The sequence below is a fragment of the Lampetra planeri genome, chromosome 20, assembly GCF_965212315.1.
Source record: "Lampetra planeri chromosome 20, kcLamPlan1.2.h2, whole genome shotgun sequence".
Lineage (NCBI taxonomy): Eukaryota > Metazoa > Chordata > Hyperoartia > Petromyzontiformes > Petromyzontidae > Lampetra > Lampetra planeri.
In genome coordinates, this window is record NC_136126.1 from 13,200,386 (window position 1) to 13,217,209 (window position 16,824).

Genomic DNA, 16,824 nt, shown 5'->3' on the forward strand with positions numbered 1-16,824 from the left:
TGGCGTTGCTCGCACACGCGCGGCTGCCGTGAGCGGGTGATAACGCTCGTTTAAAGAGACCGTGGAACAGGTGTTTACGGTGGGTGTGAGCCCTCACGCAGCACGAGGCTCCACAGCGACAGAACAGAGCGGGCACCCGCGAAAACACCGACCACCCACGTTACGAGCGTACGTACACACAGCACCACGCGCTTTCACACGCTCGTCGAAACCACACGAGGCTGCGATTAGCTATTAATGATTTATTACCGGCCGACTGTGATTCACTGTTGGGTCAGTAGGGATCGGCAAGGCAGGCCTACACTATCGCCCGAGGGTCTGTATAGGCTTTAAGCGGTTTTGGTTTCTCTAGCCTCAATCCCAATACTCTCTTTTTTCTTACTCACAGTTTCGATGCGTACGGCGCTCCGGTGGTCTCGTCCTCTCTGCACACTTTGATGCGTCGCACGGACGTTCGAGTGGCCGAACTGGGGACCGTCCCCGGCGCTGACCTCAGGAGCAAGACCGTTTCTACCTTTCTGCGCCCCCCTTTTATGGCTAACCCACATCAAAGAAAGCTGCCGCTGAGGGTCTTCTCGGCCAATCAGATCGCTGTGCTTGCTCAGCCGTTACTCGCGCTCTACATCGCCGTCCGCCGCCCGGTTTCCATAACAAAGGGCCCGCCGCTGGCTGCGGCGCGGGCGGCGGTCCACGAGCACATTTGCTATGCTAATCAGCCACCCACCCTGCTTTCTCTCTTCGTTCGTGGCTGCGTCCCCCTGCCTGCCTGCCGATTCGTGTGTGGGGGTGCATTTTAACCGTGGTGGCTGGATAGCCCCCGCCGTGACCATGTAATCTCAACCCAGGTCACAGCGCCGCGGTGCGAATTAGCATCGGGGGGAGATCGCCCAATTCCCTGGCCGCAGGAAACCGTGAAGATTATCCCTATGAGGGCTTTCGGGTGAAAACCTGTCGGCCAGGTGACCTCCCCTCGGAGCTCTATGGGGGGGAAATGTGTGAGGGTGTGTTTATGTGGGGGGCGGTGAGGGAAAAGCAGGGTCGGCCCCGTCGCTTGGTGGTGGCGAGGTCGTAGATGGGGCGCCCGCCGAGCGGCTTCGCGGCGGCGGCATCACAGACCTCCCCTCGGAGCTCTATGGAGGGGAAATGTGTGAGGGTGTGTTTATGTGGGGGGTGGTGAGGGAGAAGCGGGGTCGAGCCCGTCGCTTAGTGGTGGCGAGGTCGTAGATGGGGCGCCCGCCGAGCGGCTTCGCGGCGGCGGCATTACACATGCGTGCGCCATCCATGTTGTTTAGACCACCAGCTTTCTCACTCTATCTGTAGTACGCAACTAGAGATAATTGTTCCACGTCGTTGTGGAGAATACAATTGTAATGGGTTCCGGAGACACTTGTAGAGGTAACTCCTTTATTACAACACAACACTCCAACAGTCCTGATACTCTGTTACAGCCTAGGTACACAGCCTCGGTACACAGCCTAGATACTCTACTCTGGCTACGCTCTGGAACTCGCCCTCACAAGGTCGTAGAGTCGGGAGTTCCAGAGTCCCACCACTCGCTCTCACAACATTCCAGGGTCTTCAGATGGCTGGTCGTGGGTCTTGGGTCTTGAGTTACAACTGGCCCTGATCGTCTAGGGAGCTCTGCTTTTATAACTACTCCCCAACGAGGGGTGGGGCCGTGTGCGCCCCCAGATCTCCCACAGAGCACACACAGCCCCCCCCTTTGGCGGCGCCAAGGGGATTAAGCGCCTGGGAACTTAACGCCTGGCGCCCAGAGGCTTAAGCGTCTGGACCCCCTGGGAACCCAGCGCCTGGCACCCAGAGGCTTAAGTGTCTGGACCCGCCCGGGAACCCAGAGCCCCCAGCAGCCCCTCCCTTCTTATGTCACTACGTAGCCTCCAGCCGACCCGGCTGTCAAAAAAAATAATACAATTGTACAATAAATAATTTGTTAACCATCAGAATGAGTGTGTGACAAATCAAGAAAAAAAAATGAGAAGAAAGCGCCTCTCCCCCTCCTGTGGTCACCGATGCAGAACAACACTGTATAAACACATATATGCAGGATGAACGCACGCCCCAATCGCCCACTATACATGATGGCAAGGTGAGTGGTGTCGCGTTGGGACGAGAGTTCGTGGGCGGGGGTCATGAAAATCGTTTGAGTTTTGAGCGAGTCCGAGTGGCAGGTCCATCGGTCGCGACGGAGGCGGGAGGGGACCGACGACCCACTGTTGCACTTGTGTCCTGGGTCGCTGATCCCGCGGGCAAGCTTGTTCCCGCTGGGTCGGCCGTGGCGGGTTTCATTCCCAAGGCACCTGAGGGCGGGACAGCGGGACCTGCCCGAGAGTTAGAAGCAGCATCATCGCGGCGCGGCTCGTCAGACATGTCGCGCTCTCGGCCCCGGAGAAGTGAAGGAGGTGTGTAGGGTTGAATGTAAGGTTTTAGACGTGACGGGTGCACGAACCAACGTCGCTTGCCATGCTGGATCCTGACACACTGCGGGCGGAGAACGCAAATAATAACAACCGGGCCTCTCCAAAGCTTAAGCAGTTTTGAGGAAGTAGCCAATGGTACCTGCGGGCAGTGAAGCCAGGCGCGGTCCCCTTCTACCCAAACGTGGCGTGACGTGCGGAGATTCCGCAACCGCTCGTTGGCAAGCTGACGGGCTTCTGAGTTATTTTGAGCAGCCTCCCGGGCATCCACAAGACGACGCACATTAGCACGGATGTGGTCGGCAATCTTAGCCTTAGGTGTGGGCTGTTTAATGTGCAATTGTACGTCGATCGGGGGGAAAACCTCCATACCATACATAAGATAGAATGGCGAGTACCCCATGGTAGCATGGGGCGCCATTCTATAGGCGGCCAAGACACCAGGTATGTGGAGATCCCAATCAGTCTGTGACTCAGACACCTGGTGGCTTCGCATGGAGGTAAGTGTCTTATGTAATCGCTCGACCATACCGTCAGTTTGGGGGTGATATGGCGAGGTGCGAATTTTGTGTGTCCCTAGCAGGTTGCACACATCCCGCAACAGGGTGGAAGAGAAATGTTTCCCTTGGTCAGTCAGCAGGTGTTCGGGAGCACCCTTATCGAGGACGTAGCCCTGGAAAAAGGCTTCCGTAATAGCTGCTGCAGACTGGTTGGGGAGTGGCCAGGCCATGGCCCATCGGGTAAAATATTCGAACCCCAACCAAAAGGTACTTACTACCCCGAGGAGTAGCGGGAAACGGACCCAAAATATCCAATGCGACGATCTCATTGACCCGGGAAACCTTAATGGATTGGAGCGGCGGGCAGGACGGCCTAGCAGGTGGTTTCCGCCGTGCACATTCTGTGCAACCTTGCACAAGGTCAGCCACATCGTTTGACATGCCCGGCCAGAAAAATTCCAATTGGATTTTAGCTAGTGTTTTCTGAACACCCAAGTGCAAGAGGCGACTGTGGGTTTCCCACACAAGTCGCCCCCGCAGGGAGGTGGGCACCACCAATGTGTGGGATTGGGACCCCCCATCCCAATGCATGAGGACGCCTTCCCGGATGACATATGATACGGGGCCCCCCTGCCCCCTGTGACCCTCGGCATCCCTAGTGCGGCGTCTCAATTTGAGGAGGGAGACGTCTTCCATCTGAGGCCCAGCAATGCGTCCTGCGGAACTTGCGTGGAGGGAGCCCCGTGGTTCCCGACCCCATCCCCGGCCGCGGCCGCAAGGGATGGGGGCGGTACCCCATCAGGCTGCCTACAACGCCCCGCACCCAAAAAACAAGCACAGCGCCCATTGTTCGGCAGTCGCGACAACCCGTCGGCGTTCCCGTGTTGAATCCCCTTGCGGTAAATGACAGTGAACGCAAAGTCCTGGAGGATCTCGAGCCAACGCGAGAGCTGTCCAGATGGTTGGTCCACTCGCAAGGCGTATTGTAGCGCCGCGTGGTCAGAGCGTACTGTGAAATGCCTGCCATACACGTATGGCCTGTACTGCTTTATGAAAAAACGATAGCAAGCAATTCGCGGCGCGTCACGCAGTAACGTTGCTCCGCAGGCGACAGCACCCTGCTGCCATAGGCGACGACGCGCTCCACTCCATTGACAATTTGCGACAGCACCCCTCCAATTCCGGTGTTGCTGGCATCTGTATTCAGAATGAACGGAGTGGTAAAATCTGGATAAGACAGGGTAGGAGCATCGACCAGTGCTTTTCGGACGGCATTGAACGATGCCTGTTCTAACTCTCCCCAGCGGAATTTGACCCCTTTGGCCGTTAATGCGTGGAGGGGCTTCGCGATGATGCGAATCCCGCAACAAATCGTCGATAATATGAGGCAAAGCCGATAAAACTCCGCACCTCCCCAACAGAGGTAGGAGTTGGCCATGAGCGCACGCAATTTGTCTTTTCGGGGTCCATGGCAATTCCCGAGCGGCTGACAATATGGCCCAAATAACGAACCGAATCCCTCATGAGGTGGCACTTTTGTGGTTTGAATTTGAGGTTAGCCGCTCGCATTTTAAGGAAAACTGCCTTCAATCGCGTGAGGTGTTCATCAAAAGTTTTGCTGAACACGATTACATCGTCGAGGTAGATTAGGCAAGAATCCCACTGGAGCCCAGCGAGGACCAGCTCCATCAGGCGCTGGAACGTCGCCGGGGCCGAGTGAAGACCCATGGGAAGTCTGTTGAATTGGAACAGTCCCTGCGGCGTGCGAAAGGCCGTCTTTGGTTTGGATGCGTCATAAAGGGGTAGCTGCCAAAACCCCGAGAGGAGATCCAAGGTGGAGAAGTAGTGCGCACCTGCTAAGGCATCGAGCGACTCGTCCATCCTGGGAAGCGGGTAGGCGTCGGCCACAGAAATCTTATTAAGTTTCCTGAAGTCAACACAAAAGCGGAGGCTCCCGTCGTGCTTCTTAACAAGAACGATCGGCGCCCCCCATGGGCTATTTGATGGCGCAATGACATCGGCCGCCAACATATCGTTGACGGCCACCCGTACATGTTCCTTTTCGGCCGGGCTCAACCGGAATGGGTTTTGACGAATTGGAGCGGCATCACCCGTGTCGATGTGGTGGCTTAGCAATTTAGTGCAGCCAATGTCGAATTTGCTTTGACTGAAAACGTCGGCGAAATCGCTCAGCAGCGTGCGTAATTTAGCATGCTGTAATGGTGACAAATCGGCAGAAGTGGAGCAAAGCGCGTCGAGCCATCCTGTGTCAGGACCTGGCTTGGCAACGGAAGAGGACTCGCCCCCTACGCGACCCACGATCACATCTTCTGGCGGGGCTGGCGTCGCGTGAGCAAGCACCATTCCCTGACAGATAACGGCCATTTCCAATCCCGCATTAAGAACCTGGATAAAGGGGTCGTGGTCGCTTCGCACGAGCGTTTGTGCACACACGAGGTCCGACACCCGCTCAGCTGAACGCGAAGGCCCGATCACAGCACCCCCCATGAACGCGTCGTAATCAAGGGGTTTACGAAACCGGAGGGGAACTAACATCTGAGAGCTGGGAGGAATGTGAATTGTGCACGCCGCCAACGCCTGCACCGTCGTAGATGCGGAGTGCAACCGAGTGGGTGTGGGTAGGAAGGCCATGCGTCGGCCGGAGGGGAGCTCAATACACCCTTTGTTAATGAGAATTTTAATGGGCATCTTCCCCAAGAAATCTGTTCCGAGGAGGCACGGAACGGCGAGGGTTGATGAGACCAAAATGGGCCCAACTAATTGGACGTCAGCAATGCGGATCTGAGCATTGATCCGTCCGGTGATGCCCAACGAACCCCCATTTGCGGCATAGCATGGCACATCAACTGGCTGCAAGGGACGGCATGTATCGGGCAGAATGTTATAAATTATGTCTGAAATGATGGTCGCTGACGCACCCGTATCGATCAACATACGAACATCAATGCCCTCGATGGAACCCACTACGGCAGAGGACCCTGCCGCCGCGGCAACGACCCTATGGGCCAACTCGGACCATTGACCTGGTCCGAGCGCCCGGTTGTTCAATGATGGGCCCGAATCCCCCTCCTCCGAAGCATGACCCCCCTGTGTGGTGTGAGGGTGCGTGCTTGTTGTAAGTGGGGGCCGAGAGTGCGAGGTGTCGTAACTCGCCTGGGTATGCCGAGGATACGGTGGTGGCCGAGTCGCCGGAGGTCCTGAAGTCCGGCGTCGAGGGACCCGGCAGCCGGACGCCACATGGCCCCGAAGGCCACAGTTGTGGCAGACGATGGACGCCCCATCCTGGCGCGAGGTTGGCCGGTCCCGCTGGTGGTGATCTCGCTGGGATCACCAGTTGGACGATCCACGATTTTCTGTTGCCACGAAGGCCTGATGAGGCCCCGAATGCACGTCATAGGCTTGTGCATCAGGTGGGCCTGCGCAGGCGGCGATGGTCGTGTCCTCATCGCAATGTAGGTGTGCTTGGATGCACCTGGCAGCACGGTGCGACGTGAAGTCGTCGTCGGCTGTCGGCATGGCAACTCGAAGCTGGCGGGCCAAGCTCATGAGCTTCTGCAGCACGAGTGACTCCACAGCGTCTTCATCCATGTGAGGGTAGGCAACCCGCGCCATGGCCAGCAGCGCGCTGCGGTACCCCATCGCCGACTCGGAGGCCTTCTTCCTCCTCGCATCGAAGCGGTGACGTGCTTCGGACGGGGGTCCATAAATCAGCCGCATCTGATGAAGGGCATCCGTGAGCGTGGCACGTTTCGCCCGTGGCACCGCAAGGAGTGCTGCGAGGGAGTCGTCGTCGAGCATGGCCGGGAGGCCCTGGAGCACTTCATACTCCGACCAGCCGGACGTCTCTATAACAGAGACGAACCGGCGTTCGAACGCTGCCCACTCACCTCCCTCTGAAGAAAATGCCTTGAGTGCCGGCAGGCGTTGGTGGACGTGAGCCCCGCGCTCGTTGCCTGGCAACCCGGCTGAAGCTGGCTTCGCGTTCCCAGTGCTGTCACTTGGCGGTGAGGGACGCAGCGCTGATGACGCGGCGTTGCTAGGTTGCAAACAGCTGTCACCCGGCGGTGAGGGACGCAGCGCTGATGACGCAGCGTTGCTAGGTTGCAAACAGCTGTCACTCGGCGGTGAGGGACGCAGCGCTGATGACGCGGCATCGTCGGGTTGGCCCACGCTGGGCCCGGAAGTGACGTCGCTCCCAGCGGTCATTGCTCCCCCGGCAGAAGTAACGACACACCCGGATGTATTTGCGGCGGGAACGGCTGCCATCTTTGTGTTGGAGCCAGCGGAATGGCGCGGCCGCTGCGCCGCCTCTCTCCCTCCTGTCTCCGCCTGTGAGCGACGCATGTCGTCCAGGATGGAGACGGTGGCGTGGAGCAGCTTGGTGAGGCGAAGCAGCGTTTCCTCCATTGCTGCTCCCGACGCTGGAGGAGGATCGGCAGGTGTGGTGGACGACTGCTCAGCCGGCGGTGCGGCGTCGTTGTCGGCCCAAGTTGGCTGCCCCGTCGCCGCTTGCTCCTCAACATCGCCGTCAGGACTGAAGGTACGTGGCTTACTTCTTGTCTCCATTGCCACTTCTGACGCCAAATGTAATGGGTTCCGGAGACACTTGTAGAGGTAACTCCTTTATTACAACACAACACTCCAACAGTCCTGATACTCTGTTACAGCCTAGGTACACAGCCTAGGTACACAGCCTAGATACTCTACTCTGGCTATGCTCTGGAACTCGCCCTCACAAGGTCGTAGAGTCGGGAGTTCCAGAGTCCCACCACTCGCTCTCACAACATCCCAGGGTCTTCAGATGGCTGGTCGTGGGTCTTGGGTCTTGAGTTACAACTGGCCCTGATCGTCCAGGGAGCTCCGCTTTTATAACTAGTCCCCAACGAGGGGTGGGGCCGTGTGCGCCCCCAGATCTCCCACAGAGCACACACAGCCCCCCCCTTTGGCGGCGCCAAGGGGATTGAGCGCCTGGGAACTCAACGCCTGGTGCCCAGAGGCTTAAGCGTCTGGACCCGCCCGGGAACCCAGAGCCCCCAGCAGCCCCTCCCTTCTTATGTCACTACACAATCAGCAATATTTGGCCAATACGAGTTTACGTTTAAAGTTGAGTATATTGCATATCTGTCAACGCCTTATCAGTGACTTCCTTAGAACAAACCAATTCAGACGTTATTGTTCACCAGGTTCCCTTATAAATCTCAAAGTTCATCCTACAAAGTCCAATCACAAGGGAGAAACACATATAGACAAAAAATGTTGCCCGTATTGAAACGGTTGTATGCCGTATGGACCTGAAAACTAAATTTCCCTGTACAAGAACATTGGTAAACCGTATGAGTTGACATATATGATATTGTCACTCCAAGACAGTGAGGAAAGTGGAAACAAATGACAAAATCTGCCCATGGATAGTGACGATGATTTAAGCAGGTGTGGGGGCTGACGCCCACCTCCCCCCTCCCCGCGAGAGCTTCTCGCCGGGCCACCGCTGATCGGGTGAACGCCCCCCCCCCGCGCCAGCAACCTCTTGGAGAGACATGTCTCACGGCTGGTTCACCACCGCGCGGATTATTACGCGTGCGCCCCTATGGGCACTCTTCACTCCACAACATGCACGTCCGCACTCGCGGCGTTCCACCTGCCCGCGCTGATTGTGCAATATATGCGTGTGTGTGTACCCGAGCTCTCCCACGGGTGGTGACTGATTAACCCGCTGGCAGCCACGGCTCGGCTCTGCCGCTGTTCGGATATAAATTAATTAATCTGCACTCACGCGATACCCACCCACTGATTTTTCTCTGCGCGATACACGCGCGTGTCTCTCCGTTAATACTGCGGTTCTCGCATGTACACGCGCTGGCGTGGGCGATCGTTTATATTTTAATATGCGCGCACATCATACACACACTGATTTATATCACCCACACACACCGATTTATATCACCCACGCCCACCGATTTGTATCACCCACATACCGCATTGCGCCAATCGCTGTTCCACCACTCTTCACACACACACGCACAACGCGTCAACCATCAATCTGTACTAAGGTTTTATTCTCGGCGCGAATAGTGAACCCCTGTTTATGGCTCCTAGCGAACACCCTACAGGTAGCACCTAGCCTCTTATTTCCCACCCTTCATGATGTGTGACTATCTCAGGCTAAGTCGAACGAGCGAACTGGACTGAATCGACCAACTGAACGATCACTCACCTCGCAGACACACTCACGGCGTCGCACGGGCACGGTGGGAGTTGGGGAGGACGCTGGACAGCGAAGACTCTGTCTGGTAGACGGTTCGCAGCTACACCCGGCAGGCGTCACGCGGACGCTGCGAGCGGCTTAGATTCTCGACGGTCGGAGGAGAACTCTGATTCAAATTCGCTCTCTCCCTTATCGCTCTTATCCTCTCAGAGCCTGTTAAACCCCCGGGTGACATGATGTCATCCTGCCGAGTTTTGAACGCTCTGGCCGTTACGGGGGGCATCATGATATCCTCCGCCCCTCTTCTCCCCCTTTCCATTGTCCCCGTATCTGCATTCCTCATCTCTGATTCACCGGTAATTTCCTGTGTCTCTCTTATAAATCGCTCATCCTAGGGCACCCAGGGATTTTCCCCCACCCCACTGTTTGCACTGCCCGTAGAGTGTTTTCCTTCAAGGTCCTAGGTTTCGTGTTGTGTATGCTTCATCACGGCCAGCCTGTAAAGCTCTATGCGCCCCTACGACTTTTTTAGGGGGGGCGCCATGTAATCTGGCCTGGGGGAGGGGGTCGGCCAATCTCCTCGCAATGAGAAACTGGGGGACATCTCTACTAGGGGCCCTTCGGATGAAAACCTGTGGTGCCAGGCACCCCCCCCCCCATCGAGACCCTACGTGGGTGCGTGTGTGTATAGTGCGGGTGTGCGTGCGTGCGTTCGTGTGGAGGGGTGCGAGGGGATTGCGGCGCCGGCGGAGTTGCTCCGTGCAAGACTGGCCGAGATCAACCATGGGTGTTGTGTCTCGTAGAGAGAAGGGACAATGTGTTGTTAAGAGCTGAGTTCGGCATGAACCGACAGAGTATCGCTGAAGTTGTTTTCTACATTTATCCTGATATTTTGAGTCGCTTGCAGAATCGAGGATTGCGAAAAGTTGTATTGCAACTCCTATGACTAATTGGGCATGGGACGCAAGCGTAGGATTGATCACCCTGTCGCTGGCCGCCTTTGGGGAGGGTGTATAGTGTGAAAGGCCGAAACACCCTAGGAACCAAAGGTACACTACTGACGATGCGCTCCCCAAATTTCACCAGGCTCACTGTTCATGAACTCTTGGAAGTGCTTGCACAAAGGATAGTAACATCTCATCCTGTGTTCTTGGAATCTAAGCTATCAGAGTTGTGTAAGAGGTGTGCTAATATAAGCACGAAAGTTGAGCAACGACAAGGCGAAGCTCTGAAGTAAGGATGGAGAGCAGTGGAAAGAGCCTGAGCCAGCGCAGCCCTGAAGTGAGGGCGGGAGAGGCACCAGCGGGTGGCCGTGTGAAGCTGGCAGCTGCACGATAAAGGAGAGAGCATGGAGAAAACAAGGAGAGAGAACGGAGCAGTGGAAAGAGCCTGAGCCAGCGCAGCCCTGAAATGAGGGCGGGAGAGGCACCAGCGGGTGCCCTGTGAAGCTGGCAGCTGCACGCCAAGGGCGAGAGCACGGAGAGAGCAAGGGGAGAGCACGGAGCAGTGGATAGAGCCTGGCCAGCTGCCCGTGAGGAAGAGGAGAGCGCCGGCGAGAGCGCCGTGGGTTCGACCCACACACATCGACCAGCACCAGCTGGGAACCAAGAGAAGAGTGAGGAACCCGCGCAGCGGACGAGCCGCGCGCTATCTGACGACGGAATCATTGCGCACCGCCGACGGCGAGCATCGTGCCAACTCAACCAGCAGTGGAGAGAGCTGCAACGCCAAGAGGAAGAATGTTGGCGCAGGCAAGAGCGCCGTGTGTTTAATACACACACACGCCATCCAAACGGCCCTGCTGGGAACCCGAGGTATTTTCAGCACAAGGAACGCCATACCGCGTAAGTCGCCAAGTCAACAAGTGGCAAAGAAGACACACGCACACAACATGCATATCGGGACTAATAAGATTGTTCCAAAGAGTTATCTTTGTGTTTCAAGAAGGGTTGCCATTCCAAGGTGGTGCGTTAAATATCAACTGATCGTGAAAAGCATTGCTGCCCATCGAGTTACATGAAAACGATTGTTAGAAGTATTTTAGTCATTCGTTTTCGTTAATTGCATAATCTTTCCAATGAATTAATTGATAACTACTCTTGCTTTAGGAACAGGTTCCTTCATTACTTTTTGTGTAATGTGAGGATATATCCGTGTTGCTGATGGATCACACCTTGTTACGATGATTGTCTCTACCGGTCCTGGCCCATAGCCAATGGGGGGAAGTCTAGGGGCGTGGCCCTGACGTAATGGGAAGGTGACATCTGTAAGTAGAGGATTGGATCTGCTGGCTTTAGCCACAGCCAATGGGGGGACGAGTCAGGGGCACGGTCCTGGGAACGTACGATGGAGTCTAGAAGATTCCATAGAGGTTAACCAGGATTGGTGGAAAGGTACCACGTGACCCGGGTATTAAAAGGGGTGGAGACGAACAACACGTGGTCAGATCTGGAACGAACGGAGGGTGAGGCCACGCTGGAACGGGGTCCAGGCTGCCACGTGGCCGCGCGTGTCTCTCTCTCTCTCCCTCTCACGCTGTCTGTCAGCAGCGTGAAGGAGTAAGATAGGAGTGTTGTGAACGAAATAAAGACCGGATTCCAGAAGTCGCTTCCATGACCTTTATTACATTGGTGACAGAAGTGCTTCTTGAGACCGTTTGGACAATTATTAGAAAATGTCCAAGCACCTCAAGAAAAGAAACCCACCGGATCCTCCATCGGATGAAGATGTCGAGGCGGACAAGGACGAGCTGCTGGGAGCCACGGGTCCTCTATCACCGTCTGCCGCTCTCCCCGACACCGCGCATCGACGACAGGCCGGCGAGGCGACGTCTCCGGCTGCGGACGAGGGGTGGCATCGGGTGGCGGAGCAGATAGAGTCGCTCCGTGCGATCCTGCTAAATCTTGCAACGGCGGTCGCATCATCAGCGGCCCTCGGTCGGCCGCGTGGAACTCACCCAAGGGCCGATGACCAAGATCTTCAGCGGGAAACGCCATCCGCCATTACTTCTGCCGCGGAGGGGGAGGCCTCCATTTTGGGCGGGGCTGCTGCCACGGGGCCGCCGGACGCCATCTTGGGCGGGGCTGCTGCCACGCGGCTGCTGGACGCCATCTTGACGGAGCCGCGTGCTGCGCGGGGAGCGGGATCTGACATGCCCGAGGCCTCGGATATTCACCGCGGCCATCGCCTTCCTCAAATTAAAGAATTTGTCGCCGGGGGAGACTGGAGCGCGTTCACGTGGCGAGTCAGCCTTTCGGTCTGTGCGATGGACGGAGGCAGAAGCACTGGAGGCTCTGCCCACGCTATTGGACGACGTCTCCTTGGCAGTCTTCCACTCCATCCCGGCGAGTAAGAAAAAGATGCTGCATGACGCTTTCGCGGAAATGGCGGAGTTCTACGAGCCGCCGGCGGCGGCTACCAGGAAATTCATGCAGCGGCATCGAGGAGTGGATGAATCGCCCTTGGCCTACCGAGGGGCGCTGTTGGCGCTTGCCATGGCTGCCTACCCCGATTCGTCAGCCGATCTCCTGGATCCTCTCATCCTTTCTAGAATGATTGAGTTGTCCCAGGAACTTAACATATCATTACCGGTGTGCGGCCACGAACCGCTAACATCTCGATGGGCGGCGCGCTGTTTGGAAACCAAGTTCATCCTCAAACGCTGGGACCAGATGGCTGCATGGACGGGAGATCCTGAGATAGACGGGCCACCGTTGGGATGGGCCCCACGTCGTGTCGTCCACGGCTCCAATGACTCCAGCGACGACGAGGTGATGGCAGCCGTTCCTTGCTGGGTCTCGAAACGCTGGCTGCGCGACCAGCATGACGGGGCCGGACGTCCACGAGTGGGGACCAGGGTGGCCGACCACCGGGTGGCGACGGCCATTTCGCCCGGGATTGCCGCTGCCGACTTCAACCTCCTCAGCTCCCGTCGGGCCGACTTCCATCTCCTCCACCGGACGCGGATCCACGGCACCCTCGGGCAAGTCGGCACATATCGGACACCCGGCAGGTCTTGACACATCACGCATCCACTCGCACCCATGTTTGCACTCCTGCACCGGCAACGTTCCAACGCCTGATGGAACTGATGCTAGCGGGGCTGCAGTGGGAAACGTGCCTCATATATTTGGACGATATCATCGTATTCAGTCGCACCTTCAAAGAACACCTCCAATGACTGGAAACTGTCTTTCAGAGGATGCGGTTGGCTGACCACAAATTTAAACCAAAGAAGTGCCACCTTTTGCAAAGATCTGTCTGCTACCTGGGACACATCGTCAGCTGTGACGGTGTCCACGGACCCTCAGAAAACGTCGTGTGTCCGAGAGTGGCCCATGCCCACTTCAGTGGGCGACGTACGGCGGTTTATAGGATTCGCATCCTACTATCGCCGATTTGTTAAGAATTTCGCGATGCTGGCTAAGCCGCTGCATGTTCTGACAGGGAAGAATCAGAGATTTAAATGGGGCCCGGAAGAGGAGCACTCTTTTCAATCTTTCCGGGATCGTCTGGCCACCGCTCTGACACTCGACTACCCAGACTTTTCCCAGCCGTTCATCCTTGACACTGATGCTAGCAACATCGGCATAGGGGCCGTTTTGTCGCAACGGAAAGACGGGGTCGAGCGAGTGGTGGCATACGGCAGCAGGGTTCTGTCTCCTGCCGAGATGCGCTATTGCGTGACGCGACAGAGAATTGCTGGCAATCGTCCATTTTGTTCGCCAGTACCGGCCGTACCTGTATGGAAGGAAATTCCTCGTGCGCACTGACCATGCCGCCTTGCAATATTCTTTGAAATTGGAACAACCGTCCGGTCAATTGGCTCGGTGGTTAGAATCGCTGCAGGAGTTTTCCTTCAATATCACGTACCGCAAAGGTACTCGCCATGGCAACGCGGACGCTCTCTCTAGGTTGCCCGCGACTCCTCCCTGTGCCTGTTTGACGGGTACGCACCGCTGTACGGCGCTGCCTACCCCGCCCTGTTCGGTCATGGGGGCGATGTCAAAGGATGAAGGCCAGGATGTGCCCGTTGGCGCCGACAATACGCTGCATTTGCCGCACTCGGTGTGGCTACGCAAGCAAGAAGCTGATGCCTCTTTGGCTCCACTGCGGGAATTGGTCGGAAAACCGAGATCTCATTTGGCAGGATGGAAATGGCAGTTGTTTCGGGGCCAGGCGGGATTACTGATGTGTACGGATGGGTTGTCGGATCGTTCACGCCTGGTTGTGCCGACGTCCCTTCGCCACGATCTGATCCGCGCGTTGCACGCTGACAAGCTGATGCACCTTGGCGTGCAGAAAACATTGGCCGTGATGCAGCAGGATTTCTTTTGGCCAGGCATGACAGCGGATGTCACTTTATCCGGTCATGCCATGATTGTGCGAAGCGGAAACCGCCACGTCAAAATCATGTCCCGTCCCTACGATCGATCCAGGTGTCCCGTATTAATGAGCTGGTTGCTCTGGATATCCTGGGCCTGTTCCCTCCATCGGCTAGGGGAAATAAATACCTTTTGATCGGGGTCGAATACTTTTCTTGCTGGCCTATGGCCTGGCCTCTACCTGACCAAACGGCCTCATCCATCACCGAGGCTTTCTTGAATGGGTACGTCATGGATAAGGGAGCACCTGAAGGGCTGCTCACGGATCAAGAACGTAACTTCTCCTCTAAATTGCTCAAAGACGTGTGCTCTGCCTTGGGTACAAAGAAAATCCGCACTTCCCCTTACCATCCACAAACGGATGGCATGGTGGAACAATTTAACCGCACCCTTTCGGCCATGCTTTGTCACACGGTGAGTGAAAAACAAACCGATTGCATGCGTCCACAGGAAATTCGCCATTTTTCCTGATGTATGGCCGTGAGAATGTACCCCCGATTGATGTGCAACTTGGTGCAGCGGGGAAACAACCATCCTCTTCCTTGCCTGACCACGTGCGGGACTCGCTTAAACGGGTTATGGAGGCGCGAGAGACCGCCAGATGTGCGACGGCCTGTACGCAGGCAAGGAACGAGAGGTGTGCGCGTCGATCGCGAACTGACATGCCTTGGTCAGTGGGCGATATGGCATGGCTCCATTGCCCTCAGATGCCAGTGGGTACGTCCCCTAAACTGCACAGGCCTTGGCGGGGGCCTGTGAGGCTGGTGGACATTCGGAATCCCCAGAGTGTTCGCATCCAGTATGGCCAACGTCATTGGTATGTTAATTCGTCGCGGCTCAAGCCCTATGTTGACCCGCGTGCTGGCCCTTCATCCCCACTTGTTGACCTGCCGGGGTCTGGCGTGCCAAATGTGCCACTTGCCTCGCCGATTGATCCCCAGTGGGGCTGTATTCTACCCCCCGCAGACGCACAGGTTTTGAAGGACGACGAGACCCCGGACGTTCCACCTCCAACGGGGCCTGTCCCAGACACAACAGAAACCGAAAATTCTTCTTCTTCTCCACTGCAACCACCTCCTGCTGAACAGTCGGCGAGGCAACCACGCGTGAGGGGAGGAGAGGGTCCGGCGTCGCGTACGCGGTTGAAGTCTCTCCCATTTCGCTAATACTGTTGTCCTTGCGGTCTGTCACCCTGGTGTTACTGCGCTACAAGGGCGCCCTAATGTATGTCGGTTGTTTTAATGTTTTAATTCCTCTGCGCATTGGCACCTACTCCCCTATGTAATGTGAGGATATATCCGGGTTGCTGATGGATCACACCTCGTTACGATTGTTGAGTAGTTCCGATGGACGTACTCGGAGAAGGAGGTGAGTTAGGGGCTTCCGCCAGGGTTTATTAACACGTATCACTATCCCTGGTTCCCTCTTCACCCCTTCCACTATCCCCGTTCCTCCAGTGATCCCGCTTACGTCACGGGGTCTCCCTTAAATACCCTCTCAGGCGTGACGTCACGTGCACTGCCCAGCACGTGCGACCCCACGTCCCGTGATGTCACCGCACCGGACAGCGCACATGACGCCACCACTCTCCTCTACTCCTCTACATCACCCCCCCCCCCCCCGTGAAAAAAAACAGCCGACCCGGCTGCAAGCACCCCGCAAGCGGGGCCCCACACCGGACCGAAGACCGAATAATCACGAGTTCATGTGCCTGAAGGTAAAACCGGCTGCTAGAAAACTCAACCTTAGGGCAGCACGGCCCCTCAAGCAGAACAGCAACAACAACCACAACAAAAAAACAAAGCAAATAGAGCCCGAAGGCCTCATCCGCCGGATAGCGCCGAACGGGCGCCAGGGGCTGGGCCCGCTGAACGGCCATCAGGGCCGTCACCGGAGCCGCATCCCCCTCGAGCGGGTATGCGCTGCTGGCCCGCTCTCCCATGCGGTGTCCGCCTCCCGTGCAGGTGGCCCGTCAGCGGGCAACAGGCCCACCGCCGTGGCCTCCGGTGACCGGGGGGTCTCTGTCGGCCTCACTCGGGAGGGGCCTGGGGGCACACACACAGGTCGGACGTCACCTCCGTCAACGAGACCCGGCCGGTCAGGCACGCCGGATACATCATCAGCCGGCCGCTCCGGAATTGGGGGTGGATCCCCCAGGGTAGATGGAACATAACGTTTGAGCCAGGACGGGTGCACTATCCACTGCCGGCGACCGAACCGAATCCGGACGCATTGCGGCCGGCGGACCTCCACAACCTCCACGGGGCCCTGCCAAGGGC